This window comes from Oryctolagus cuniculus, chromosome 12 (assembly GCF_964237555.1).
Source record: "Oryctolagus cuniculus chromosome 12, mOryCun1.1, whole genome shotgun sequence".
Classification (NCBI taxonomy): domain Eukaryota; kingdom Metazoa; phylum Chordata; class Mammalia; order Lagomorpha; family Leporidae; genus Oryctolagus; species Oryctolagus cuniculus.
The window spans coordinates 98,837,550-98,859,883 of record NC_091443.1 but is presented as its reverse complement, the minus strand read 5'-3'; the positions used below and the strand labels follow the sequence as shown (position 1 = coordinate 98,859,883).

Here is a 22,334-nt window from a genome sequence, read left to right as displayed (position 1 = left end):
GTCAGGGGTGAGGAGCCTTACTCTAGAAAAAGATACCAGTCCTAGCTAGACAAGACAAGAGGTCTCTAAGAAAATCGAGGAGCGTGATCACGAGACAGTATGACTAACTAGTCCACACAATCCTCAGGGAGCTGATTTAATAAGACATAAGTCTGCCCAGGTGCCCTGGAGTGTCACAGGATTAGACCTGGACTGGTTAAAGCCAATGGGTTATATTCAGCAGCCAGGGCCAACCTCATGGGCATGCAGCCTACATGGTCACACAGAAACAGTCACACGGCTCGCTCTCTGAAGGGCCTGCACTGGGTTTAAACCTCTGCTGGTGGTGTCTTAAAAATCCTCAAAACTCTGTCTTTGAACTTGTGTTTTGTAAGCCAGTCAAAAGAGCATGAGTCTGAGCCAAGGAGGTAGGTGGAAGAAAGGAAAGAGCTTTATGTTTTAGTATCTTTAGTGGCCCTTTACCCCTGCCTTTGGAACAAGGTCCTCACAAAATTGTGCAGCAGGCCCAGTTAGCAGTGGTGAGGTAAACCCCTCCCAAGTAGCCAGCCACACTTTGAAGGAGGGAACTGAAGACTAATCAGGGATGGGCTTTTGGTATAGCGACTAAGCCTCTACTGCAATCCCCACAGCTCATGTTAGAGTGCCCAGGATCAAGTCCTGGCTGAAGTCCTGATTCCAGCTTCCTACTACTCCAACCTGGGAGGCAGCAGGTGATGGCTCAAGTACTTACATCCCTGCCACTCACATGGGAGACTTGGATTGAGTTCCCAGACCCTGGCTTCACATACCTTTCCAGCTGTTGAGGGCATTAGGGAAGTAAACTAACGCATGAAATATTTCTTTCTTCCTTTGAAATAAATAATAAATAAATTTTAAAAAGACTAATCACCAGGGACCTTGAGGACTCCTCAAACCCTCTGGTCCTAACCCTACCAGCAAATCTCCTTTCATACCTCAAGGTCCCTCTTAAAAGTCAGTTCCAGTCCCAGGGTGGCAAGGTACCCTCCTCAGACCCCCCCGCCCCCCGCCAACAGCTCAAGACTCCCCACTGGTGTGAACCAGGACACAAGACCTATGTTAACAAATCACAGCATGAGGCCACAGCATTAGCAAGAAGGGTCCTTAGTGACACAGCTCAAGTCCCTGTAGTTATTTATGCTCCACACACAGACAAGCCCAAAGACTAGGACCACTGGTTTTCTCTGGCTACCACCTCTCTGATACCCCAACTCTGGAACCGATGGAAGCTGAGGTTCCAACCCCAGGAGGGACACAGCTCTGGGGCAAGCAAAGCAGGATTTAAACTGGAACTTCACTGATCTTGATATATGGCCTAGGGCAGGTTCCCACTTCCTTTAACTAATATTTAAAAGGCTATCAGAAGTGCCTCCCTCACAGACCTTTGAAGAGAATTAGACAGGACAATGTGGTATAATTCAAAAAAACAAAAACAAACAAACAAAAAAACCTCTTGCTTCCCCTCCTTGTGTTGTTATTTAGAAATGAGACAACGGTACCTTAAGAAGCCTGACAACTGAAAGTGCTTCATTAATGCTGATTGTGTTAAACATCCTTTCTTGTCCCTCCGACCTTTATTCTTGTGACCAGAGCCTTCATTAACCATCACTTCCTGTCCCAAGACGCAGCAGTGAGGGCACTGTTAGTTCTGCATATATCAAATACCAACTGTGACCAGGGACTACAGGAATGAAAGCAGAGAGATAAAGTCCTGCCCTGGACAAGCTCACAGTCTTGCATGAAATAGGTACACAGCAAATAAATGGTGATTAAATGGGTAAGTACTTTACATATATAAAGAGTGTGTAACAGAAATATTTCTGTAATGAAATACATCCAAAAGCTCTGGATACTTACCTCTGTCAGGGGAAGGAGAGAAAAGTATCACAGAAAAGGAAGACACCCATACGGGATGCTGGTACAGCTGGTGGTGGCTTCACTGACTATGCCATGGCTCTGACCGCCCCACACCCCCAAATCCCCAACAACCCAGGCTATTCCCACTTGTGATCAAGCTGTCTGTGTGCAGTCTGTGAAAATTCACCAGATTCTGTGAAAATTAATTCGAGCGCCCCATGCCCGTTTTCCTGCACACACACCTTATACTTCCGAACAACCTGGAGAAGAGAGGCCGTGAGTCAAGGTCCTCTTCTCAAGGACGCGACCAAGGCTACTGCTGGCCAGGGACAGAAAACACCCAAGACGCAACCGAGGCCATGGGAAAAGTTCTTCCTCTCCCAAACCCTGCCACCACCCACACCCACCAGGACTCCTGTCACTCTCCACCTCCCTTTCCTCTCCTCCACGCAGGTTTCTGCCCCTCCCTTCCTCACCTCCACACCTACACATCACCTTTTCATTCTCCTCCCTTCCTCTCTCCTCCCGCGTCCCCCTTGAGCCCCTCCCTCCTCCACTTTCTATCCCAACTACCCCTCAAACACACACACCCTCCCCGCTCTCTGCACCTCGGGCCCCACCCACCCAGTGACAGGAAGGCCACCACGGCCAACCATCCACAGAAAGAGCTGAGTGGATATGAAGCCAGGAGCCAGGAGCTTCCTCCAGGACTCCCACACAGGTCCAGGGGCCCAAGGACTTGGGCCCTCTTCAACTGCTTTGCCTGGCCACAGTAGAGAGCTGGAACGGAAGTGGAGCTGCTGGGACTCGAACCAACACACACATGGAATGCTGGTACTGCAGGCGGCGGCTTCACCCGCTATGCCATGGCTCCGACCGCCGCCCCACCCAGGCTTTTCCCACTTGTGATCCCGCTGTCTCCTCAAACACCTAGGAAAGCAGAGGAAGTGGCCCAAGGACTTGGGCCCCCGAACCCACACCGGAGTACTGGATACAGTACCTGGCTTGGGCTCCGGCCTGGTCAAGCACCGGCCATTGTAGCCACCTGGCACCTGGGCGGGGTGAGCCCACACACTGAAGATCTCTCCCTCACCGCCTCATCTATAACTCTGCCCTTCAAACCAGTCTTTAAATAGAAAAAAGTCGCGTACTTACTATGAGGTGTCAGAATCTTGGGGCAGGCTGGAACAGAGCAAAGAAGGATTCTTGGGGTTTCTCTAAGCTTCTGCTTTCTCCTCCCTGTGTGCCGTCTGTGGAAAGTCACCGGATTAGGTGCAAATTAATTCGAGCGCCCCATGCCCGTTTTCCTGCGCACACACACCTTACACTGCCGAACAACCCAGAGAAGAAAGGCCGTGATCAAGGCCTCTTCTCACGGATGCGGCCAAGGCTACTTCCCGCCAGGGGCAGAAAACCGGGGCCGTGGGAAAAGTTCTTCCTCTCCCCACCCCACGCCCAACCACACACTCACCGGGATGCCTGTCACTCTCCCCCTCCCTTCCCTCTGCCCCACGAGGGTTTCTGCCCCTACCTTCCTCGCCTCCACACCTGCACGCCACTTTTTCATCCTTCCCCCTCGCTCCCTCCTCCCACCTCCCCCCTACACCCTCTCCTCCACCTTCTATCCCAGCTACCCTTCACACACACACCCCACCCCCGCTCTGCACCCTGGGCCCCGCCTACCCAGTGACAGGAAGGCCACCACGCCAAACTCTCCGCAGGAAGGCCGTTTCTGTGTCTCTGGAACATGAACGCAGTCTTGAGGTGTAGTCTTCCGGAAGCGGCCAAAGCAAAAGACTGCACCTAGAAATTTCCAGAAGCCCAAGATAACTGATGCGGCCGCCTCAGACTGCAGCCTCATCTGAACCCGGCCTGAACCTGGGGGGCACTCACTGTGTCTCCTCAGGGTGGGCCACCAACGTCGAGGATGGCTCCTCAAGGCTTGTGCCAGCGCTGGGCAGGAGCGGACACGACGCTGACTCCTACCTGAGCACCAGCACAGCTGCAGATGCGCCTGCGGGTGCACTTCCAGGTCACAGCGCCAGGCGCAGGCGCACTCCTCACTGGCCGTCGCCATGGCGCAACGGGACGCATCTGCGCACTGCGACATCCCGCGTCCAGCGCCCCCAGGGTCACTTCCAGTCCCGCCCCTCCAGGCTTTACCCAGGCGGGGCAGCCGCTGGTGGCCCAGGTACTCTGCACCCCACTTCCCTGCCTCCTGGGAGTCCTCAATGGAGCTCCTGCCCCCTGGCTTCTGTTTGGCACAGCGCATGCTGTTGAAGCCGCATGGGGAGAGAAGCAATGCAAGCGGCATCACGAGCGCTCTTTCTCGCCAGAGCGTCCATCTGGGGGATCAACCCCCCAGGTGACTACAAAGGCCGGGGCTGGGCCAGGCCAAAGCAGATGCCAGGGACTTTATCCGGTGCTCCCTTCTGGGTTCAGGGGCCTACGTCCTTGGGCCATCTCCCTCTGCTTTCCCAGGTACGTTAGCAGACAGCTGGATCCCACGGGGAACAGCTTCCGGGAGGGACCAGCGCTGTGCGGTAGCGGGTAAAGCCACCGCCCACAGTGCCGGCATCCCATATGGGCTCCGGTTCGAGTCCCGGCTGCTGTACTTCCGAAGCAGCTCTCTGCTGCGGTCTGGGAATGCAGCAGAAGATGGCCCAACTCCTTGGGCCCCTGCACCCATGCAGGAGACCCCGGGGAGGCTCCTGGCTCCTGGTTCCTGGCTTCAGATCCGCTCAGCTCTGCCCTTTGCAGCCAACAGGGTAGTGGACCAGCAGATGGGAGACCTCCCTCTCTCTCCTCTCACTCTGCCTCTCATCCTCTCCATGTGTAACTCTCAATGAAAAATAAGAAAGATCGAAAAAAGTAAAAAATTTAAAAAAGGAAGACATAGCTGTAAATAAAATACTGCATCAAGACCAACTACTAGAGTTTGTGTAGAATTTGATATTATATGCACTACATACCCTATTAACACAGAATTTGAAAAAGAGTTTAACTTAGAAAAGATTCTGGTACACATTCCTTCTCTTCTTCCTTACAAACATTCTGTCTGGCGTATTCTCTGACTCACGCATCAGGAAATCTTTGCAATTTATTTATTCAGACTCTTACGTATCCACTTGCACAAGGACACGGAACACCTGTGATCTACACAGTTCTCCACAGAACACAGGTCTGCTTGCCAGTCACCACCCTTCACAGTCTAGCCCTGCATTTAACCTATGGAATGTGTTTGAAATGGGACAAATCCTATCTTCCACAAAGCAAGACAGAATACAGAAAGGCAGCATCTGAGGTCACTGTTGACATTTTCTACGTGCACGTTATCATGTTGGTACTTTTTCTCTCATTTCTCAATGTTAGATACATCAGCTAGGAGCTGCATCATAAGCAGCACTAGGTGTTGGCACTGTGGTGTTGTGGGTAAAGCTGCCCCCTGCAACGCCAGCATCCCATATGGGTACCACTTCCAGTCCCAGATGCTCCATTTCTGGACCAGCTCCCTAATTGCCTGCGAAGGCAATACAGATGGCCCAAGTGCTTGGGCCCTACCACTCTTGTGGGATACCCAGATGAAGCTCCTGGCTCTTGACTTTGGCCTGGCCCGGTCCCAGCCACCACTGAGGCCATTTGGGGAGTGAACCAGTGGATGGAAGATCGATCTATCTCTCTCCCTCTCTGTCTCTCTGCCTTTCAAATGAAAAACCTTATCTCTTTTTTTTTTTTTTTGAGTAAAGTAGCAACACCAGGACTTGAAACAGGGAATACCATATGGGATGCAGGTGTTCCAAGCAGCTTCTTAATGCCATCCAACATCAAATACCTGCCCCTGAAGGTCTTCTTACTCAACTTCTCATTTCACATGTGAGGTTTACAACCTTTGTTCCTCTCAAAAGGACAGTACTGTACTGCCTATGTTAGAAAGAGGAAATCTAGCAGGTAAGCGCTGTGGTGTAGCAGGTAAAGCCACTGCCTGCAGTGCAGGCATGAGCCTCAGCTGCTCCACTTCCAATCCAGCTCTCTGCTGTGGCCTGGGAAAGCAGTAGAAGATGGCTCAAGTCCTTGGGCCCCTGCACCCATGTGAGAGACCTGGAAGAAACTCCTGGCTCCTGGCTTCAGATTGCAGCAGCTCCAGCCATTGCAGCCATCTGGGGAATGAACCAGCAGACGGAAGACCTCTCCCTCTGCCTCTCTCTCGTCCTCTCCTTCTCTCTCTGTGTAACTCTGACTTTTAAGAAAATAAATCATTAAAAAAGAAAGAAAGAAGAAAGAAATCTAATCAGAGCAAGATCAGCAGTAACATTCCCGTGTCAGGCATTTGATAAGAGAAATGCCCCTACGTGTTCAAAGTGCCTCCCTGTATTCTCTCCATTTACTGAGTGCATGTATTGGTCAAACGACTGGTGCTTTTGAGGAGGATGAGCAGAACAAGAATAAGAGGCAAAGGATGACAATAATCTGCAGCAGGGCCATGGAACAAAGGTGGCAGAGAGGGAAGATTCTAGTTATACCAAAGCTATAAAGAGAAAAAGCTGAGTCGCTCCACATGCATGTAGAAACATCTAAAGGTACTCTGCTTTCTAGCCTAGGTAGGAGGCGTGAGTAACAAGAGCACCCATCAAAGAGAACACAGCCTTTTTTTACCTATTAAGACTGCTAACAATTACATAATAATGACCTGGAGTTCACACTACAGAATAGAGAAGCAGTGTGCTTCAAGACAGCACACTTGAGTCTTTTTTTTTTTTAAATTTTTTACAGGCAGAGTGGACAGTGAGAGAGAGAGAGAGAGAGAGAGAGAGAGAAAGCTCTTCCTTTTGCCGTTGGTTCACCCTCCAATGGCTGCCACGGCCGGCGCATTGCGCTGATCCGCTGGCAGGAGCCAGGTGCTTCTCCTGGTCTCCCATGGGGTGCAGGGCCCAAGCACTTGGGCCATCCTCCACTGCACTCCCGGGCCACAGCAGAGAGCTGGCCTTGAAGAGGAGCAACCGGGACAGAATCTGGCGCCCCGACCGGGACTAGAACCCGATGTGCCGGCGCTGCAAGGCGGAGGATTAGCCTATTGAGCCACGGCGCCGGCCATACTTGAGTCTTAAACCAAGGGTTCTTACATGATCCAGGAGCAACCAGGACTATAACCCGGCGTCCATACAGGATGCTGGTAATGCAGGCAGAGGGTTAACCAAGTGAGCCACGGTACTGGCCCCTCCAATCACTCTCGTAACATCTCCACAGTTCCCTCCTCATGCGTGTCCTCTCTCAATCCCTACTCAGTATAGATTCTACTGTCTGGCACTATCAGGCCCCCCACCAGGTGCCCAGTACTCATCCTCTCCTCCTCTGTTTCTCTATCACAGGAACCTTAAAGACCTTGATATGTACTAAACCCAACTCTCCGCCATCACCTCACCTCCACACAAATAGCTGGCCATGGTTCAAGGATGCTACAAGGAACTGCATCCCCTGAACTGTAATGTCTCCATCATTAACGTTTTACCACATCTGTTCCAATCACCTTCTTTATCTAACTGCACCCATTCTCATTACTCTTAGAGAGCAAGTTTCTGACATAAGGGCTGATCTGCCCTATGTTCACCAGAGTAAACGTTCCACAAGAGAATATTCACCTCTGGAACCTCAGATCACTAGCTGAATAAGGAAACTGATACCACACTGTCAGTCCAATCTAGAGGTCCTCTGCACACGCTGTGCCTGTCAACAGCAGCCCTTGCACTTGCTGCCCAGCATCAAATGCGGCATTCCCTTGCTGTACCTCTTTTATTCTCAAATAGCTGCTCAGTGTTTCCCCACCTTTGTGATATTGACAATTCTCAAGAGTTCCAATCTTTCACTCTTTAGGATGTCCCTCAAGCAAAAACTGTAAAGGTGTCCTCAAAGTCAAACTCATGTTGGCATTTTATCAGAAAAACCTCAGAAATCACACTAACCTTTTCTCAGCTTTTCTCATCAAGAATCACATGATGTCAACGTATGTCACGACTGGTGAGGTTAACCTAGATCATCTGGTCACCAGATTTTCCTCTGTAAATCATAAGCATTTTGTGGGGAGATAACCCAATACTACACAGCATTCAATGTCTCATCAAACTTCTTCCCACCAACATCAAGATCCATTTGTAACTTCCATATGAATCAACTATCATTATGGTAGACGCCAAATAATGACTTGTTTTTTTAACTACCCATTTTATGGGGAGATAACCCAATACTACACAGCATTCAATGTCTCATCTAACTTCTTCCCACCAACATCAGGATCCATTTGTAACTTTCATCTGAATCAAGTATCATTATGGTAGATGCCAAATAATGACTTTTTTTTTTGAACTACCCACTTCTTCATCATTAACAAAACGCCCCGCTGTAAAGAAGAAATTTTTCTTATCTCTCACTTATTCGTATACAACATCAACATTTACTTTAGTGCTGAAATTATCCAGTATCTGGCCAGTGTGCGCTCCTTCAAGCTAACTTCTGCATCTTCATGACACACCCTATCACTCTGAAAGAATTTTTTTTAAGATTTATTTATTTATTTGAAAGGTAGAGTTAGAGAGCCAGAGAAAGAAAGAGAGAGGAGACAGAGAGAGAGAGACAAGAGAGAGATGAGAGAGAGAGAGAGAGAGAGAGAGAGAATGAGAATCTTCCATCCACTGGTTCACTCCAGAAATGGCCACAATGACCAGAATTTTGCCAATCCAAAGCCAGGAGCTTCTTCCAGGTCTCTCACATGGATAAAGGGGTCCAAGGACTTGAGCCATCTTTCACTGCTTTCCCAGGCACATTAGCAGAGAACTGAATCTAGCAGCTGGGACCCAAACCGGCACCCATATGGGATACTGGCGCCACAGGTGGTAGCTTTACCTACTAAGCCACAGCACCGGCCCCTGAAGAGTTCTTCAATTCCTTAGAGAAATATATTTCCCAGGCTCATTACACATACCCTGCAATCAACTGTTCCTTCAAGGAACTTTGATTTCCCTCTTAGGAGATGACAGAATTTACAAATTCATCTAGCTATTTTTGATTGTAGACATCTTCCATGACCATTCTGAGGACTTCCCATATGCATGGATTTCAAACTTTTCGCATCAAAATAAACTTCTCTCTTAATTCCATTTTCTACAAACTTTTAAAGTGGTGTCATATGCATAGATTTTCAGTATCTACATTTATATTCATGTTTTAAAAACCATGAATTTACTTTAAATTTCCAATTCCTGTCTGACATCTTCAAATTCTTTTTAATCTTCCTCATTCTATATTTATAAATTCCTTATCTGTCAATAATAAACATAGTTTGTTGTAACCTCAATATATTTACTTGGTTGCTCAATCTCCTGAATATATAACCAACTTCATTGGCTGCCTATGCAGCTCTCAGTCCCACTGCCTCCTTCACCTCTAGTCTGGTTGCCCACTCTTCAGCTCCTGTACCTGTCACTGCCTCCAAAGAAAGGGAAGGTAGGGAAATCCATGAAGAGTCCATAACAATCCCAAAATGGAACTCCATATTTTCTCCCTGCAAACCTGCTTTTCTCTGAGTCTTCCACTTGTCAGTAATCCAATGTAATTCACTTCATTGTCTGGCCAAAATTGGGTTTGCTTCTTTTTCTCAGTATCCATCTAATAACACGCTTATTTGCTCTACCTTCAAGACTTAATCCAAGCATTGCTACTTCTCTCCAGCTTCAGGCCAACTTTTACAGCCCAAGTCTACTTATGCTGCTCACAAAGACTGCTTTAAGAGTCTCAAATTCTCTGCCTTGCAAGCCTACAATCTATTCCCCAGAGAGCAACCAGGATGACTTTTTTTTTAAGACAAACACAAACCAACGCACAGCCTACTCTACTGAAAATTCTCCATGGACTTAGACGTAAAATAAAATCCAAACCCTTCACCGTATCGTATCAGCTTCTTGAAGTACCCCTGCTACTTCTCCAACCTCACCCACCAGCTAACTAGCATCTGCCACTCAGATCTTTCTGTGACCCTCAGTCACCAGGCTCTGCTTCATGCACTCTGCGCTTGCTGCTCTCTTCCATAAACTGGGTGTAGTCCCTCACATCGAACAGCTGTGCTAGAATGTCACCTCCCCAAGAGCCTTTTCTGACCTGCATTCAGTACCTCTAGCTCCATCTTCATACACTGCTTTTTTGTTTTCACAGCACTTAACACTATCTGTAGCGCTATAATGAGTTTTATTCAGTAGTTTAATGTCTGTCTTCCATTATAAATCGTTATTCTTATAGAGACAGCATATTGACCACACAGTATTACTTATAACACCTCATGAACACTGAATAAATGTTTGCTAAGCTGACACATTTACAGAACTGTGTATGGAATACTACATGAAATACAATCACTTGAAGCTACAGACTCAGTATACACTCCAAAATAATAGGGTCAGCAACCACCAGCAATTTCTAGAGCATACCCTCAAACCAGAGATGTGCCATTAACAGCAGAATTTCTGTGATTACAGAATGCGGCAACTAAAGAGACATGAATACCAAGTCAACTGACAAGCTGCTGTCTGCAAAATATAAAAGGTGAGCAGAGAGCCGCATGGAGAAAGTCTTTCTGAGCTGCCCAAATGACAAATATCTTCATAATAATATAAAGCTCTATCTGGAAGACATCTATAAGATTCAAAAATGCATACTCCAGTGGTTTGTATATGCATCAAGAATGAAAACCAACCAAATAAAAGACCATCTATGGCTCTTCGCAGCCCTGAAAGAAAGAAAAAGAAACAGGATGGATACACAAATGAGGCAGATTGATGGCATGAAGGAAAACTTGACAAGAATAAATGGGACTGCAGGAAACAATCATGATGGAGAAAAAGAGAAATGAACGTAACCATTCCATCCAGCATTCCCCAGAACAGTGATGGAAGAACATGTAACTAAAAATAAAAATAACTCCAAATAGCTGTCCGCAATGAGAAAACTCATAGACAAAGGTATAGATATGTGCACAAGCACGTGTAAAACAAATACTCATACAAAAAGGGGAGGCTGATAAACTTTCAAAAACAATGATTATTAAATGCATGTTAGGTCATATTATATGTTAAAAAACTACCTTTAAAATTTTTCCCCAGCATGATGGCAATGTGGCATAATATGTTAAGCCTGCACCTGCATCTCCAGCATCCCTTATGGGCACCAGTTCAAGTCCTGGATGCTCTACTTCTGATCCAGCTTCCTGCTAATGTTCCTGGGAAGGCAGCAGAAGATGGCTCAAGTGCTTGGGCCTCTGCACCTTCTTGGGAGACCAGGAAGAAGCTCCTGCCTCTTGGCTTTGGATTGGCCCAGCTCCAGCCATTGCGTTCTTCTGGGGAGTGAATCAGTGGATGGAAGATTGATCTCTCTCTCTCTCTCTCTCTACTCCCCACCTTCTCCCCCTCGCCCTCTTTCTGCAACTCTGTCTTTCAAACAAACCTTCCAAAAATGGCAAAATATTAAAGGGTTTGGCAAGAATGTGGAGAAAAGAGAAGCTCTGCACACTGCTGGTAGGAATGCAGATTACTACAGCCATCTTGGAAAACAGTATGGAAGTTCCTCAAAAAACCAAAAAGTAGAACTACCATATGATCCAGCAGTTCTACCCCTCGGTATATATATCCAGGGGAAATGAAATATGTCCATTGAAAAGGCATCTGCACTGCCATGTTTATTGAAGCATTATTCACAATAGCCAAGACATAAGACAAAATCTAAGTACTGGAATACTGATAAATATATAAGGAAAATATGATACCCATAAATAATGGAATATTACTTAGCTATAAAAATCGAAATCTTTTCATTTGCACCAACATGAACTGGAGGTCATTGTGTAAGTGAAATAAATCAAACAGAGAGAACTATGACTTGATCTCACTCTAAAAAAAGTCTTTGTGGAGTCTTAAAAAAAAAAAACAGGTAATCTCATAGAAATTGTGTATATAATAGTGGTTACCAGAGGATGGGGAGCAAAGTGAGGTGGGAGTGATGGGGAAAGGTAGATGGATGAGTACTAGGTTCCAGCTAGATTGGAATAAGGAGTTCTGGGGTTCTATTGTACAGTAGGGTGACTACAGATCATTACATACCATATAGTTCTCTGTAAAGAAACACTAGAAGATAAAAGGCAAATAAAATATATCCCTAATTCAACGCTTCCACCATCTCTATGGCTGCCATCTGATCCATCAACTTCATTCCCTTTGATTGGATCATTTAAGTGGCCTCCTAACCGATCTTTGTGATTTCATCTCTGTCCCCTGCGTGCTGTTCTCAACACACAATCACGTCATGCTACTCGTGACCTTAGTGCTTCAGTACGATCATGTTGTTTCTACCCTGACTCAGTGTCTTCCAACTGTTTGTCATCCTGCTCCACACAATGCACCCCAAAAGGCTCTGAATGATGTGGTGCCCCTGACCGCATCTCTCAGATCTCAAGCAATTCATTCTGCTATTTATTCTTTCTGGAAAGTTCTTTCTCTGCAGAGCTGTGTAGTTCACTCCTTTCCCTCTTGAAATGTCATCCTCTCAGGCACTATTTGTTGAATGAATGAAGGAGTCAATGTTGTCAATAAAGCTGCTATACTCACTCAGGCCAGGCCCTGCAGGCTTCTAATCCCTATGATGTAGTCAGGAACCAAGGACTGGAACCCATACTTGAAGGATACTGTGTTCACAGCCACCAAGGCATTAGCAGGCAGCTGAGGCTGTGCCCACAATCAGAGTAATATTTTTGCTATATAAGTTGATGGCAAGTCTGTATGTACAAACACAGAACTAAGTGTACAAATACAGGACTTTTTGTGAGGATAAAATTAACATTGCCGGTCAAAGTATGACCATAAATTGATACCATTTCCACACTCATATTGATATTGTAATTAAGAACAAGCATTTAGAAACCTCACAGCAATTGGACAGTGCTATGGCACATCAGTGAATGGGTCTCACATGGGATTGTACTGCATACAGTCATGTGCAGGCAGATCACTAATCTACACAGGTTCTGCATTTGTTTAAAAAAGAAAAAAAAACAGTCCTCACCACAGGCAATATTAAGTGCATTATTAAAAAGTACATCTTTACAGAGGACAAAATACAAGCATCTGCCTGAATACCTACCAAATGACCTTTGTTCTTTTAAATATACAGAAAACTACTAATTTTTGGTTTTGACACTTGTTCTCATAATTCAAATGTGCATCCAATTTTCTTTCTACAACATATACAAATAACACATAACAATTTGGAAAGTGTGTGTGTGTGTGTGTATGTGTGTGTATGTTAACTGTCAACACTGATAGGTATACTAGCAGGTGACCACTTCCCAGGATCTTCCTGGAGATTAACAATACTGTATTTGACACATAGATTATAATAACTTTTTCACGGAACTTCTTGTAGTCAAAATCTACCAACAATAGATGCTGGAGAGGATGTGGGGAAAAAGGGACACTAACCCACTGTTGGTGGGAATGCAAATTGGTTAAGCCACTATGGAAGTCAGTTTGGAGATTCCTCAGAAACCTGAATATAACCCTACCATTCAACCCAGCCATAACACTCCTTGGAATTTACCCAAAGGAAATGAAATTGGCAAACAAACAAGCTGTCTGCACATTAATGTTTATTGCAGCTCAATTCACAATAGCTAAGACCTGGAACCAACCCAAATGCCCATCAACAGTAGACTGGATAAAGAAAGTATGGGACATGTACTCTATAGAATACTATACAGCAGTCAAAAAACAATGAAACCCGGTCATTTGCAAGAAGATGGAGGAATTTGGAAAACATCATGCTGAGTGAATTAAGCCAGTCCCAAAGGGACAAATATCACATGTTCTCCCTGATTGGCGACAACTAACTGAGCACAAAAGGGGAAACTTGTTGAAATGAAATGGACACTATGAGAAACAGTGACTTGATCAGCTCTTGTCCTGACGGTTGATGTACAATGTAATACTTTATCGGTTTTAGTATTTTTTTTGTTCTAGTACCATTGGTTGAACTCTGTAATTAACACACAATTATTCTTAGGTGTTTAAATTTTAACTGAAAAGTGATCCCTGTTAGGAATTTGGAAAACATTATGCTGAGTGAAATAAGCCAATCCCAAAGGGACAAATATCACTTGTTTTCCTTGATAGGTGACAACTAACTGAGCACCAAAAAGGAAACCAGTTAAAGTGAAATGAACACTATGAGAAACGGTGACTTGATCAGCCCTCACCCTGACTGTTGATGAGCAACTTGATATGTTATCCCTCTTAGTATTTTTTTTGTTTGTTCTACTTAATACTTTTGGTTGAATACTGTAATCAATACACAATTCTTCCTACGTGCTGAAACTTAACTGAAAAGTGATCACTGTTAAATATAAGAGTGGGAATAAGAGAGGGAAGAGATGTGCAATTCCGGACATGCTCAAGCTGACTTACCTCAAACGGTAGAGTTAGAAACATACCAGGGGATTCCAATTCAATCCCATCAAGGTGGCATGTTCCAATGCCATCTCACTAGTCCCAGTGATCAAGCTCTGTTCACAATTGATCATAATGATAGGACTAAGAACCAAAGGGATCACATAAACAAGACTAGTGTCTGCAAATACTAGCTGATAGAATCAAAAAGGGAGAGAATGATCCAACATGGGAAGTGAGATACACAGCAGACCCATAGAATGGCAGATGTCCTAAACAGCACTCTGGCCTCAAAATCAGCCCTTAAGGCATGTGGATCCGGCTGAAAAGCCCATGAGAGTATTTCCGGCATAGAAAGCCAAGACACTCTGGGGGAAAAAAAACCTAAATGAAAGATCTCCGCGAGTGAGATCCCAGTGGAAAGAACAGGTCATCAAAGAAGGAGGTACCTTTCTCTGAAGAGAGGACAGAACTTCCACTTTGACTACAACCTTGTCTAAATATGATCAGAGTCGGTGAACTCAGGGGGCTTCCATAGCCTTGGCAGCTCATGACAAGAGCCTATGGTGATTACTGATGCCATAAACAAGAGTGTCAATTGGTTAAGTCAACAAAGGAGTCACTGTGCACTTACTCCTCATGTAGGATCTTTGTCCTTAGTGTGCTGTACATTGAGATTTAATGCTATAACTAGTACTCAAACAGTATTTTTCACTTTATATTTCTGTGTGGGAGCAAACTGTTGAAATCTTTACTTAATGTATGCTAAACTGGTCTTCTGTATATAAAGAGAAACGAAAATGAATCTTGATGTGAATGGAAGGGGAGAGGGAGTGGGAAAGGGGAGGGTTGCAGGTGGGAGGGACGTTATGGGGGGGAAGCCATTGTAATCCATAAGCTGTACTTTGGAAATTTATATTCATTAAATAAAAGTTTAAAAAAAAAACTTTCCAATACAACATTATGCAATAATGTCCTCTCCTAAACCACTCAGTCCTCTGAATGCCCTCTTGATAGTTCTCATCACATTCCAACATTACCATATAACTATCCATCTTCTACCGGACTACACCACTGTAGGGAAAGGCACCATGTCTATACGGGTTTATCACAATACTGAAAGTAGTTCCTGGCTCACACTAGGGATTCAGCATACTTTTATCATGAATTCATCTTACACAGGAAAGAAAACTGAAGGTGACAATAAAATGTGGCCTCTTCAACTGGCCAAAGGGAACATAGTGTCCACTTCCTAAACAAGAAGATACAAGACAATGGTGTAGCTCTCAGTATTATGGAAGTGAATGAGCTTTAGTGCATATTCATATGCCTGTGATTAGAAAAAAACAGTGAAATGAACTTAGACTTTTGCACATGAATGTAAAAAAGTAAACTAATATTAAATCGTTTGCAAGAACAGAGGCAAAACAAAAAGTTTCCTTTGAATTGGAATGTTTTCCATAACATATATGTGCATGCAAGGTGGATACCTCAAGGCGGGGAGGAGAGTCAGGAGTGTGGAAGCAAATACATTACTGTCCCTGAACAGAACTGATTCTTGTCTCAGCCAAAGACTTGATTTTGGCTTGTTTCTGCCTTTTCTCTGGCTTGACCAGAAGAGGAAAAAAAGTTTAAACTGTTACAGATCAAAAGTCTACTGACAGGTGATCCATATTACTTAGTTACTATGAGGAGACTTCAAAAAGTTCAGGGAAAACTGGAATTAAAAATTAAATTTATTCTCATGCAAAAAATGAAATCTATTTCATAATACACATTTTCCATAAATTTGAAGACCCCCATATATGATATCAATTCTGCAAGTCACAGTTTTTTTTCTACTCTGAGAGGCTGGGTGTCCCAGACCTCCCTGTCCTGCACTCCCTCTGGTGCTCCACAACCATTGAGGGACTGAAAATGCTGGGGGCAGAAGCACACGCTGCATGCTGTGCAGGATAAAGGTAGCAAAACGTCCTAAGTGACTCTGCAGGAGTACTGTGGGTCTCAGCTAAACCTTGCAAGACTGCTAACCATTCACCAAGAGGGTGGGGACAAGTCACTTTGATTGACTAGTGCAGCACTCAATGATAACCTTCTACATGCTAGGTATATCTGCAAGCTCTCACTGGCCCATGGTAAGCTACCATGGAAGCACACAACCTACATCAGTACATGTGGTTCTGCCTCCCCACTACAAGAGGTCTATACCAGCGCAGATTACACCTCTAGGATTCAGCACCTAGCACACTCCTACAGCTAGAATACATTAGTAATTGTTAGTTGCGAAGACAACAAGCTTTTTCATTGTTGAGTCCGTAACAGTTGTATCATTCAGATCAGTGGTACATCATGTTTCTCGGGAGATTTCACTCCTTCTAGATTTATCAAAAACACACAAATATTGTCATTCCTCATCAAATATGATACACCTACATTTTCCCCTTTATTTAATCATGATCTCAATCACTTGTCTCATGACACAAATGTTAAAGGTTTACCAATTTACCACTTTGTATTAAATCACACAATTTGCCTTGAAGAAGATTTTTATAAAACTATTACCCAAGTTCTATACGGTGTAATTAAATAAGTCAAACCAACCCTTAGGGACCTCTTGCTCTGAAATGAAATTTAAGAGCCAAAGAGTGCCTGTAACCTTTACTGAAGTCATGTCTAAAATGTGGCTTTAAACTTAAACTAATCAGATCTCCATAGAAAAGGCTGGTCACACTCACTGACATGCATACGTGTGAATTTCACCCCCACCAGAAAGATCAATATGGAAAACAAGACCAGACTGTTCCAAGGGTACTCAAAGCTAGGAGTTTCCCTATCACTCAAGGTTAGAGACAGTAGTGCTGCTTGCTTGTTCGCTGTCCCTCCAACCTCTAGCAGTTCTATAGATAAGGAAATAAAAAAATATTTCATAAGGCAACCTAGGTGGTGCCAATCACCAATCACTAATTTAATAAACATCTCAAAGCTCCTTTATGATGCAAGACCCACCAAGTAGATCCAAAGACAGTTCCTGGGGCTGGTGCCACAGTACAGTGGGTTAAGCTGCTGCCTGTGATGATGGCATCCTCTATGGGCACAGGTTTGAGTCCCAGCTGCTCCCCTTCTGATCCAGCTCCCCGATAACAGCCTGGGAAAGCAGCAGAAGATGGCAGAATTGCTTGGGCCCTTGCATCCACATTGGAGACTCAGAAGGAGTTAGTTATGGCCTCCTGGCTTCGGTCTGGCACAGCCCAGACCGTTGTGCCATTGAGGGAGTAAACCAGCAAGTGGAAGATTCTGTTTCTCCCTCTCTCTCTGTATTCTGCCTTTCAAATAAATAAAAAATAAGTCTTTTAAGAAAAAGATACAATTCCTGCACACAGGGGCCCCAAGTATCTATTTCACACAGCATGCATACATTATCTCTTTAAAATTAGCTAAATTCATGGGGCCAGCACTATGGCTCAGCAGCACCAGCATCCCATATGGGCACTGGTTTGAGCCCCAGCTGCCCTACTTGTGATCCAGCTCCCAGCTAATCCAACTGGAAAAGCAGCAGAGGATGGCCCAAGTCCTTGGACCCCTGCACCCACATGGGAGACCTGGAAGAAGCTCCTGGCTTCTGACTTCAGATCACCTCAGCTCCAGTCATTACAGACATTTGGTGAGCAAACCAGTGGATGGAAGACACTTTTTCTCTCTCTTGTCTCTCTCTCTCTCTCTCTCCCCCTCTCTCTGTAACTCTCTCAAATAAATAAATCTCCCTTAAGAAAGCTAAATTCATATGCATTTAGCAGGAACATTATTCATCTCAGTGTAACCTGAGTGTCAAACATCCTCTCCAATTACCTCTCAAAAGCCAGAGGGACAGGGCACTGAATCAGAATTAAGAGCCAGAATTCTGCTTCTACTTATTATATTGACACACTGGCTGGATTTGATAAAATAACTTCTAATTTCTCAATTTTAGCTCTTCACATTCAACAGATGAAGCAACTCTTAAAAAGCTGGATGAGCACAGATTATCTGAGAAGTACATGAAACAGTCAGAAACAAGGAGAAAGATGTATCACTCCTACTGAATTAGATCTTCAAAAAAAGAGACAGCATAAACAACAAAACTGAAAAGATAGCAGAGCTAAAGAAGAAATTAATGCAGTCATAACTGAAGGCTTTTTTTTTTAGATTTATTTATTTATTTGAAAGTCTGAGTTACACAGAGAGAGAAGGAAAGCCAGAGAGACAGGTCTTCATCCGCTGGTTCACTTCCTGATTGGCCACAATGTCCGGAGCTGCACCGATCCAAAGCCAGGAGCTCCTTCCACGTCTCCCACACGGTGCAGGGGCCCAAGGACTTGGGCCATCCTCCACTGCTTTCCCAGGCCACAGCAGAGAGCTAGATCGGAAGTGGAGCAGCCAGCACTTGAACCGGCACCCACATGGGTGCCGGTACTGCAGGCTACGGCTTTACCTGCTACGCCACAGCGCTGGCCCCTATGTCTTGAAATACTAAAAATCTTACAAAGCCTATAGTTAAGAGTACTGGATAAAGAAGGTGCTTCCTGATGATGGCTCAGACCCTTTATCTCATATTCACCTGTCAAGACTCTCCACACCTTCGATCCAATAGCTTATCACTTCCAGACTAATCCTTATGAAATGTTCACTTCCTTTTATTATTTTCTAACTCAAAAACTTAGGATTTCCTGAACCAGGAAATCACTATCTAAATTCCATTACATGATTCTCCTACAATTGTATGTATTTTTACTACTTATTTTTACTTTGTGAATATACCTCTTGGCCGTCCCATAAAAACCTTATGTCCAGTCCCATGTCATATTTAGGTTGATCATGTTTTCCCCATCTTCTGTGACTCTTCAATTTTGAGAATATCAAACCCAAAGTAGCCTCCAACATCCCACTCAAGACTGCCTCCTCTATTTATGGCCTTTTTCTATTTTCCACCTTCACTAAGTTGGCTTCACTCTAAAAGAATGTTTACCACAAGTTTATCACTGTCAAGATAAACAGAGAGTAGGGAAACATTCATATGCATCATATGCTGTATCCATGCAGCCCCCCAAAATTGTCCATGTCTCTAATTCCTGGATCCTATGAAGATGTTCTTCTTCTGAGAATGAAATAATATTCTGCATTTAAGCATAAGCTCTTAAAACAGAGGTGAGAGCAGGGAAGAAGACTGCTGACTGGAACTCAGGCTGCTGTTGCTGGAGAGGGCTGCATGGATACATGAGAAGGGGTGTGAGCAGCCCGCAGCAAAGGGGCTTCCATCCTAGGACAGCAGGAATTGAATCCAGGCAACTGCAATGAGCTGGGATGTCGCTCCATCCTCAGAGCTCCCAGAAAGGAACACGGACAGCCCTACTGGCAACTTGATTTTGGCCTCATGACACTCTAAGAGGAGGACACTGTCACACACACCATACTGACCTGCAGAACTGTGAAATAAGATAGGAACATTGTTTTAAGCTGCAAAATCTGGGGTTCTTTATTACAGTAGCAACAGGAAACTAATCCACACACACATATGGCTGTGTAGGGTCAAGCAAGAAAGCAGGCAGGCCAAAACACAAGTTCAGACATGCCATCCAAGCACCTCTAAAGTGCTGGTACTGAGGCTGGTCAGATAAAGATCAACACGCCCACTGGAACAGGAATCAAGTGAACAGGTGGACTTCATGACTCACTTTTTATTAGGGAAAACTTGGAGAGATTCCTCTAACCAAACTGAATTTTAAAGTAATCAGGTCAAATATATTAGAATTACAGCATATAAGACAATTTGTTTCAACTATTCTTGACATAGTATAAGAGATCTGCATTTAACTTCCAGACTCTCAAGCAATACATCCCTTTATGACCAAATGTAAGGTTTTTTTTGACATGACGTTTGCACAAGACGCAGCAAAGTCGAACAGCTGCATCCTGACTGTACGCCCAGCCTTGTTATTAACATTACACTAACGAAGAGCTCAATGGAGTAAACAGATAACTGCACAGGATGTTCTTCACTAACCTGAATATCTGCTTATAGCTAAACCAATACAAGCAGGGGATTTATCCGGAAGCTTTTGAGGAGAGCAGGGTGAAACATCAACTTGTTGGTGGAAATCTTGAATCCATTTACAAAACCACTGAGCCAACAGATGGGCGAGAGGGAAATGTGACCCCAACAAGAGGGTCCCCAGAGAAGATCCTGGTAATGTGACAACCAGCATTTTTAATTGCCTTACACAGTGAGAACAGTCCATCTAAAGGTACTAACTTTTAATCAAATTAAAATAACTTCAGACAATTTCCCCCAAAATGTACAGTAACGTGCCCAAGAAAAACACATACAAACACAATCACTCATAATCCCAACATCCGGAGGTAACTCCTGCTATCAGTATGTTGTTAGTTGGTTTTCTGATTTATATACATGTTTGTATTTGAATATGTATGTAAGAGAATACTTAGAAATGTCATATTGTTATAAAATTCAGCATTAATCTTTTACATCTATTTTCATGCACATCTCTGGCCTCAACAGAGGCAAAATGAACTTCCGACTTTACCAATTCACTGGCTACTTGGCATTAGAAAAGTCACTTCATCTTGGCTTCAACATTTCTACATATAAAAATGAATATAATAGTACCTGTTTCACAGCAATACAATTAGGTATGCATAAAATATTGCCCAAAACATAATAAGCTAGTATAAAAATGTTAGATCCTATCACTATCATTTCCTACAACCAATCTCCAAAAGTCTAACTGATGAGAAGAAAGGCTTACCTCTTAAGAATTTTTAGGATGCATTAGTATTATTTTCTCAAGAAAGAATGGTACAAAATAAATTATTCACCTTTAAGAAATTCATTTTACTGCCTCATAGCAATACTGGATATACTAAAGAAGCACATACTATCCTCCACATGGGAAAAAATGGAACTATAAAATTAATACCTTATTCAAACATTCTCAAAGATAAATTTTGTTTTGATTCAAAGAGCCTAAAACTGTTATATATTTTGGCTATTTAAGGATCCCTAGGTGGCTTCTTCAAAGAGAACGGGCACAGAAACAAACTAGCAAAGAAGGGGTTAGTGTTTGACACAATGGGTTAAGTTATACCTTGGAACACCAATAACCCATCTATGAGTGTGTGGGTCTAAGTACCCAATCTACTTCTGATCCAGCTTCCTGTTAATGCATTTCCTGGGAGGCGGCCAGTGATGGTTCAAGTAGTTGTGTCCCTGCCACACATGTGGGAGACTGCACTGAGTTCTGGGCTCCTGGCTTCATCCTACTCTGACAGTCCCAGCTGTTGCAGATTGGAGAGTCAATCAGCATAAGAAAGCTAAGTATGTCTGTCCATCTGTCTCCCAACCTCCTTCTTTCCTGGCCTCTGCCTTTCATATATGGATGATTTCTGTCTCTCTGCCATTCAAAAAATAGAAATAACCAACAAAACAACAAAATGAATTACTATTAACTAAGAAAAATATTTATGCATTGAGTATTGGCTACAGTTGGTATAATAACAGGAACACATTTGTGATTAACAGCAACTTATGTATTGTCAGGTGCTGCCATGGTCTTACTTAATGATGACCTAGCAAAGAAATGCACAGTGAATTCTCTGAATGTGCTGAGTCAAGCAAACATTTATTGGCATAAACTTCAAGGCTTACAGATCACGCAACATAGAAGAGTTGAGACCCTTATCAGAAGAGTTGGTGATGTCAACAGGGACAATTTGCATGCAATACATTAAAGATAATTCACCCCAACCATAGGAGTAACAGGCTTTGAGCCCTGAGTCACAATGAGAGGTACACCTGCATTCCTAAGCAGTACACACTACTTCCTAATCAAACACACTATAAGTTCCTGCAGAAAGCAAGCAGAAGTATCAAGTATCATCAGGACAACATGGGAAACAAAGCACAACTTGAGTTCTTCTTCTATATATCACAAT

At 44.1% G+C, this 22,334-nt stretch overlaps 1 long non-coding RNA gene across 29 annotated transcripts in view; it reads right to left on the bottom strand.

Moving 5' to 3' along the window:
• Positions 1 to 22,334, bottom strand: part of LOC103346136 (uncharacterized) — a 331,605-nt gene that overhangs the window by 200,571 nt on the left and 108,700 nt on the right. For 17 of the 29 annotated variants that reach the window (XR_011381021.1, XR_011381020.1, XR_011381022.1 and 14 more), the window contains exons 4-6: positions 3,769 to 22,334; positions 3,559 to 3,678; positions 3,031 to 3,125 (exon numbers count right to left, since the gene is read on the bottom strand). The exon at positions 3,769 to 22,334 is cut by the window's right edge and continues 19,939 nt beyond it. The exons of 3 other annotated variants lie outside the window; for them this stretch is intronic. This is a non-coding gene — a long non-coding RNA (uncharacterized lncRNA). The remainder of the gene's footprint in view (positions 1 to 3,030; positions 3,126 to 3,558; positions 3,679 to 3,768) is intronic. 9 more of the 29 variants (XR_011381019.1, XR_011381009.1, XR_011381008.1 and 6 more) reach the window with 1 other exon arrangement.